This window comes from Pelobates fuscus, chromosome 5 (assembly GCF_036172605.1).
Source record: "Pelobates fuscus isolate aPelFus1 chromosome 5, aPelFus1.pri, whole genome shotgun sequence".
NCBI classification, from domain to species: Eukaryota; Metazoa; Chordata; class Amphibia; order Anura; family Pelobatidae; genus Pelobates; species Pelobates fuscus.
In genome coordinates, this window is record NC_086321.1 from 370,125,600 (window position 1) to 370,134,146 (window position 8,547).

Here is an 8,547-nt window from a genome sequence, read left to right on the forward strand (position 1 = left end):
GGCTACGTGCCTTAGTTTTCTTAGGCTGGAGACAGACGCTGTGCAAGGGGAGTGTCAGCTGCCGTTGGAAAAGCTGCAGAGGCTAAAAGGGGAGGTGGCAGCGGTGGCAAAAGCCCGCACGGTTACCCTGCGACTGCTGCAGTCATTGATCGGGATGCTGAATTTTGCGTGCAGGGTGATCCCAATGGGCAGGGTGTTCAGCCGTAGTTTGTCGGCAGCAACGGCGGGGGTGCGATCCCCGCGTCACTTCATTCGGGTATCGTCGGCCAAGTCGGACATGAATGGCAGGGGCCGGGACGTGACGCTGCGGGCCCTGCCGGGCTCCGCTCTGTGCCCGGTGGCCGCTGTGGCAGGGTACATGTCACGGAGGCCGGGGATTGGGGGATCGCTACTGGTACACGCGGATGGGTCTTCCCTCTCCCGGGATGCCTTCCTGCGGGAGTTCAATGGGACGGTGTTTTTTAGGCAGGAGGGCGTGTTGGCGGTGTTTTTTAGGCTGGAGCTGTTCACCGACGCGTCTGGTAGCGTAGGCTTCGGGGCCTACTTTGGGGAAGTTGGTGTGCAGAGCGATGGCCGGGGGAGTGGCAAACGAGCCCCCTCATGCGTAACCTGGCTTTCTTGGAACTGTTCCCACTGGTCGTGGCGTTGGCGCTGTGGGGGGATAGGCTGCGGGACCGGAAGGTGGTCTTTTTCTCGGACAACATGGCCGTGGTGAACGCAGTGAATAATCAATCGGCGGCGTTGAGGCCTGTGGTCAGGTTGCTACGGCGTTTTGTTTTGTTGTGCATGTCGCTAAATGTTGTTTTTCGCGCGCGCCATGTGCCTGGGTTCATGAATGATTTGGCTGACGCTCTGTCTCGTTTTCAGTGGTCCCGATTCCGGACGGTGGCGCCGGAAGCACAGGAGGTGGGGCAGGCTTGCCCGGACGAGATTTGGCGGCTAGGTGCGACCTGCTTGGGGGACTTGTGAAGGCTTCGCTGGCGCCGGCCACGGGAGCCGCATACAGTAAGGTCTGGGAATCGTGGGAAAGGTCATGGGATGGGTTGGACCGCACGCCGGCGGGGGAATCGCTCACGGATGCGTTCCTCTGGTACACCTGTCAATTTCTGGCTAGGGGGGCGTCCCCAGCGGTGGTTGACAGGTCCATGGCGGCGATGGCTTTCTGGTTTAAGCTACACGGGAAAGATGATCTTACTAAGGTCTTTGTCATCAGGCAGGCACTGAAGGGGTACCAGCGGGGCCACAGGCTGCCTGACAATCGGCGCCCCGTATCGGTGCGAGTGTTGGGGGACCTGGTCGGATTGTTGGCTAAAATTAGTTTAGACAGGTTCGAAACATCGTTGTTCCAGGCGCCGTTTCTGTTGGCCTTTTTTGGAGCTTTTCGGTTAGGGGAGTTGGTAAGTGCCACGCGGGCAGTGGCTGGGGGCGTACAGGTGTCCGAGTGCTGGAGGGGAAGGTGGTTGTACACCTGGCAAAATCCAAGACGGACATGAAAGGCAGGGGCCGGGACGTGAGGCTGTGGGCCCTGCCGGGCTGCGCTCTGTGCCTGGTGGCAGGGTACATGTCACGGAGGGCGGGGATTGGGGGATCGCTACTGGTACACGCGGACGGGTCCTTCCTCTTCCGGTTTCAATTCACCAAGGTTTTTCAGTCAGGCCTGGGGAAGCTGGGATTGAGGGCGGATAGGTTTGGTACACACTCCTTTCGCATTGGGGCGGCCACGGAGGCAACACGGTTGGGTCTGGGGGATGACATAGTGAAGCGAATTGGGAGATGGGAGTCGGTACGGTTCCATTCATATGTGCGCTTGGGTTTATTGGACTAGTATGGTGGGGGGCCTTCGAGGATCCCTGGGGGCTTGATACGAAAGGGGGTTTTACGATCTGTTTTCTTCTCTTCCCCAGGCCGTGTCGCATGGATCGTGGGTCATTCATTTGTCTTCTGGGCCGAAAGGAGGGCTGCAGCTCGAGCTCAGGGCCACCAGCTGGGCTTTCATAGGGACCAGTTGGCAGTGCAATGGTTTGGGTACAGGGGTTTTTGTTGGGGGGAGGTCTGCGGGATGGTGTTCCGGATGGTGGCAGGTGGGGCAACTCCATGCGGGGGGCAACGACTTAGGCCTCACACCGCAGCGGCGGCTAGTGAAGTGGATGAAGCAGGACCTTAACAGTTAAAGGGACCTGCTTCCTGGGGTGATGTTGGTCTGGTCGGAAATTGTCCCGAGAAGGCGATGGCGGCACGCTAGGGACCCGGAGGCTATTGACAGGTGTAGGAAGAAAGTGAATAGCTTGATGGCAAGCTTCGTGCGGAAACTAGGGGGTGTGGTGGTACGGCACAGCGAGTTGAAAGGTGAGTTGCCAGGGTACTACCGCTCGGATGGTGTCCATCTCTTGGCAGTTGGTTGGGATTTGTTGACCCTGGGCTGGCAGGATGGGATAACCAAGGCACTTTTTCTTCGGGGTGGCGGAGCTCAGACAGCTTAAGGAGTCAAGGTCTGAGCTTGTGGCGGGATAGGGAGCTGAAGGAGAAGAAATAGGCTCCCTAGGATGAACGTCATGGAGACGTAAAACTGTGGTCATTGGTGGTTTGTAGGTTCCGAGTCCTGTCGGCGGCTCAGAACCTGGTGGGGCAGGGGTATACCCCTGCCATGGTTAATTTATGTTTGGCACTTTAAGTTGGTATGTTGGAATATGTTGGTATGTATGTTATATATATATATATATATATGTGTGTTATTTATATGAGGGTCATTGCTTTTTATATCAACAGAAGGATTCGGATGCGAGAGCGGTGTATGGGGGGCAATGACCCATGTTTATTGTTAAATTATTATTATGGTTATTAATATTGTAATTAATAAATTGTTATTATTCAGGATTGTTTTAAATAAAGCTGTGGACATATTGACCCATACATTAGTGTCAGTGTGTTATTGGGTAGTAGTATGGGGGTAATTGCACCTGCCCATATGGCAACTACGCGCCTGTCATGTCACAGGTGCCTGATTCCAGGCCCCTATTTAACCTTGACCTGCAGAGTCCCAGGTGGAAGAATTTCTCAAGTAAGTGGATTATTCTCATAAGAGCAGGCATTAGGCTGCTAGGGTAGGACCTGCCAAGAATGGGGTACATTGACGTTGTGGCAGGCTTATGCAAAGTATGATCATATAATGTAACTAGGGCGGAGCCTGGAGTCTGAACGGAGAAGTCGCCATTTTCCAGAGCTCCGGAGAAAAAACGACTAAATCGGCCAAAATACTCAGAACCCGACAAAAATCATAAATCCTACCGAGGGTGATGGCTCCAACGCAGCTTGCTGAACCCAGAGATGCCCTTTTTTTCAACCCCGGGCAGAAAAACCCGAAAACGAGGCCCCAAAGCCTACCTCGGGAGCGGACACGCGTCTGAACTCTCTTGGGGATTCAGCCCGCATTACACACCGGACTACTCAGAAATAACCGAGGCGAGTGAGATGGGGCGCAGACCGCAAAAGCAGCCCCCACACGATCCGAAAACGCAGCGCGACATAAGCTTAATGCACCGCCGGCCTGTCCATTAGAGGGAGACCACACAGACAACCTCCCCTCTAATACTCACCCTGCAACGGCAATGCTGAGAGCAGGAGACCACACTGACACTCTCCCCTCCACTACTCACCCTCCGGAGGCAATGCCGAAGGCAGGAGACCACACACCCGCCTCCAAAAGCGACATCCAAGAAATGCTCACGAGCTTGCAGGACAACCTAAAAAGCATGTGGGAGAGAGATTGGCAGTACTCACCGCAGAAGTACAGTCTGTGACAGCCCGCACACAAGCAACAGAAACAGGCCTGGCAGAATTGAAGCAGGACCTACAAACCCTTGGGGCGACTGTACTCACCCTGAAAACATCACAGGCCTTGATGGCCAGGCAACTCAATATAAAAGACGACAGGGGCAGGAGGAAAAACATAAAAATACAGGGAGTCCAAGAAAAGCCCTGTACCACACACGGGGAAATACCCCAGGAATATCGCCTGGTAGAGGACACTAAAAAAAAACAGCCTCACTAGACCCAATACCCACTGCCCACCAAAACAAACCAGGCCAAGTTAGTGGTGACAACGTCTACAGAGTGACACACACACTCCTCCTAGATAGCGACTACATAACGCTACAACCCACCAGCCCTGCCATAACTAAAAACATGTGCCAAATTGTATCTTGAATATACTATAACTGTACCATGTTATACCGTTGATATTTTACTATGGCCATTGCGGCAAAAGTTTGTAAAAGCAATACATTTCGCACAGAAAATAAAGAATTAAAAATAAAAAAATAAAATATATAATGTAACTAAACCCCCATTATTTTTACCTAGATTAGGTAAATCGATCAGCTTTGAAGTAGCTATTTAGTGAATGAGTGTGTGTGCTGCATCTTGTATGATATATTTATTTTCTGCAGAGTTTTCTATATTTGACCCTTTTGGCGTTAATTATGTTCCTATCTAAACTTGATATGAACTATTATTCTTCTGACTGTTCTTGGCAGACTAACACCGTTTAATATCAGATTTAGATAGGATGTCTTACTGTTTTGTCTTATCTCCAGCGTAACCAACCTCTCTGCAATGATGGTGCCTTAATATCAATGTCATTTGATGTTATTTGGACGGTTATATCTGTTAAACCAGAGATTAGGTGATGAAAGTAATGTGATGAGTGTAGCCTTTAAACTACAATTAAACTACAATTTGTTTAGAAATCAGTATGTCAGTGTTTATTGTTGAATTAATGGGCATTCCACTGCTCAGTTTGTCAAAAAAATAATAATAAATAAATAGAAAAGAAAAGAAAATCACTGTTTGGTAGATATTTGTAATGCAAATATTCATTGGGGGTATATCTTTTTTTTTGTAAATTTGATTTTTATTAACGTATTTGCAATGTCACTCCAACAAGAAATAGGCAAGTAGTAATGGGACTCGCAGGTCCCTGGGAATAGTAACAAAAAGTATTTGCAGGTGGGCTCGCAGGCCCCAATAAACCATATGGACTCGCAGGTCCCGTTTGTTCTTGTCGACAGTATTGATTTTATGGAGTCATTGTTTAGTATCAGTCGTGAAGGTGAGACTCGCAGGTCTCTTTGTTTTTTTTTTTTTTGTTCTTTTTTTTTTTGGGAGGTTCGTGGATGCGCAGATCCAATTGTTGCCATTTACGACTTCAAATATGTATAGTGGTCATGAGCCGTGTGGCTCTCGACTGATGTCGAAGGGTCTCGGAATTACAATGGGGATGGCCTGGAGGAGGTACAGGAGGCGCGGGAGGAAGTTCATTTTTATGACTTGTACTCTCCCTAGCCACGAGATATGGGGATATGACCATTCCCGCATGTCCCGCTGGAACGTCTGTAATATGACCGCGAAGTTGTCCCTGAACAAGTCTCCCGTGCGTTTGGTCAGCCAAATTCCTAGATATTTAATCTTGTTTTCGGCCCATTGAAAGGGAAGGCTGCGTCTCAGGGATTCCGCTCTCGTGTGGGGTACGCTAACGTTTAGGATGTACGATTTTCCGTAGTTAATTTTCATATTGGATATGTCCCCAAATATTTGTAGTTCTTTCATTATATTCGGTAGGGTAATTACTGGGTTGGTCACCACGAAGAGCAGGTCATCAGCATATGCCGCTACCTTATGGTGTACTGGGCCCGTCGTCAGGCCTGTCACGTCTGCGTTGTGTCTGATGTGTGTGAGGAACGGCTCCAGGGCCAGAGCGAATAGGAGCGGCGACAGGGGACACCCCTGCCTGGTGCCATTGTGGATGGTGAAGGCATTAGTTAGCGCCCCGTTAACTAGTACCTGGGCAGTAGGTTCTCGATATAGTGCCTCTATCCATTGTCTTAAGTGGGGGCCCAGTCCCATGTGGGCGAGCGTTTCAAAGAGGTACTCCCATCTTACCCTATCGAAGGCCTTCTCCGCGTCTGTGGACAGCAGGAGAAGGCCTCCGATCGCCTTCCCGTTGCCGTGCATAAGGGTAAGTGCCCTGATGGTGTTGTCGCGGGCCTCGCGCCCCGTCACAAACCCCACCTGATCAGGATGGATCAGAGATGGGATGTGCTTCGTGAGGCGCGAGGCGAGGACCTTAGCTAGGAGTTTGACGTCGCAGTTAATTAGCGAGATTGGTCTATAGTTCCCACAATATTCCCTGTCTTTGCCGTCTTTGGGTATGACAGTTATGTGGCCCGTCAGGGCTTGCTTGGGGATATGTTCCCCTTCCCTCACTGCGTTGAACGCTTCCACCGGGGGTATATCTTTACCCCTTAAGAATGGAGGGACTAGTTCATGTAGTACATGTTCAAAACAAAATGTAACAAACCCTAGAATTTAAGCTATGCCTGTTTAGCCATAATTTACATCTATCATATTAAGTGCAGCCACTCTTATTATATATAATTTTGTTCTGGAGAAACGGGGCTTTCATTTTACATCACATATTTATATATGAAACACAATTTAATATGAATAATTTTTTTTTTCAAAAGTTGAGAAGTTCTGCATGGCATTAGTTTTACTGCAATGACACACAGATAACACAGTATAACAGTACCACCTATGTTTTTGTGGGGTTTTGGAAAGTTACAGGGTCAAATATAGGACTTTCCCCTTGTGACAAATGCTCCTTTACCCTGGACGTTCGTTTTTAATATTTTTATTGTATTCGCAATATAGATACATGTATCGAACTGATTTGGAAAATAAAGCTAGAAATTGCCCATGCAGGGGCTTAGGCATCGGTTTAAAACAGTGTAAACATTCGGTTGCCTGCGCAGAGGACCGGTTAACGTAACATTTTTGTATACATTTTGTTGAACATATTACATTGCAAACGTGGTGTGTGAAAGGCGGGTCAGTGCCCGCATAAAGGTCTAGTAAAATTTGCCTGAATGAATTTGCCGGTTGTGACCTGCGTAGAGGTCTTTCAACCTCATCTAATAGTGTGTTGCATAACGGCAAGGTCGGGTGTATATCTGCCAAGTGCTGGCGGGCCGTTAAGGAATATGCTGGTACCCTAGGGCAAATATATTATGTATCAGTACTTATAAGCAGAACTATGTATCGGTTTCAGCATCGACATTCTTTTTACGTCTTTAACGTCATGAGTGTAGTCTTCGGCTCGTATCTGGTTGGTGCCATACGGCCATTGCAGGTCTCAGATGTGTGCTACCTAACCGCTCTTAAATAAACTTTGTGTTGGGATACATGTCATGGAGAGGGTGTCGCCGGTAAGGGGCCTAGTGGTGCGAGAGCAGGTCTGTAGCGACCCCCAGGGTGTTCCTCTGTGTATGTCTGTCTATATCTATATTAGTGTCGTGCGCATTCCCATGCTACGTTGCATGTGGGATCGTATCTGTTCGGGGTGAGTTAGCCCTCAGAGCTGCCGTAATTCGTGGTGACTCTATGGTGTTGTTCGTGTGGGTAGGATCATTTGTATTAAATCCTCCGTTGCGTGTGCGTCTCATGTGTGGTGTGTGTTGCGTGGTTTTCGTCCAGTACTGTGTCAGCTATGTCTTCCTGCTCTCTCTGGGTGGACTGTCTATCATCCTGGTTCCGTGTCGCGTGGTGCGTATACCGGCCGTCTAGTCCGTTGTGTTCTAACACCGGAGTACAGTGTCTCCTCTGTCCTACGTGGCTTCACGTATACGACCCCCATTGGTGTCTGGTGGTGTGGGGTGGTCTGTTGGTGTGGTCTGTGTGTGTGTGGTTAGTGGTCTTTCGTGTCTGCGTGGATGCGGCTTGCTTGCATGGTCGTGTGATCCCCTGAGTGGTTTGTCCGACACCATCAGCACCTATGTCATTGTATCTTCCTTACCATGTCATGTATCTGTTGTCGCGGTTGTCCTGTGTCCTGTATGTCCAAAGGATGGGCTCAGTGCGGTGGTGGGCTAGGTGTGTGGTCCTGTGTGATGTGGCGTCTGTCCTCCGTTCGCGTGGGGGCTATGTGTCTAGCCAACCCTAAACGCAGATGTGGTCCGGCATGATGTTCTGAGTGTGGTGTGTGAGCTTCATCGTGTCTGTAGGTGTCATGGCCGTCTCAGTCGACTGTGGCCGTCGCTGTGGCGAGGTGGCGTCCGTGTGTGGGGTTGGGTATGGTGGGTCCGGTATTCTGTGGCCCTCCCCCTGTCCCCCGCCCAGGCTGTCGCGACTCGCCGTCGTCTGCCCGTCTCCTGTGTTTCTCTAGTTCTCTTCCTCCTGCCACCCGTTATGGTGTGGTTAAGTGGTGTCTGAGGGAGTCCGACGTGGTTAATCTCGTCCAGTGGAACCAGCGTTTGGTATGGCTGTCCCTGAGATTCGGTGTTTCTGCTTTCATGTCCTCGAAAGACCTTATGGCCTCTACCTCTTCTATCCACCTCGATAGAGGGGGCGTGGTGGCCTGTTTCCAGAAGATGGGGATGGTCATTTTAGCTGCATTCAGGAGTCGGGGGATAACCGACCTCTTGTATGCGTGCGTCGTCATGGTGGTGTGGTGCAGGAGGAAGGTGGCTGGGGACCGTGGCAGGAGTTCCTCCG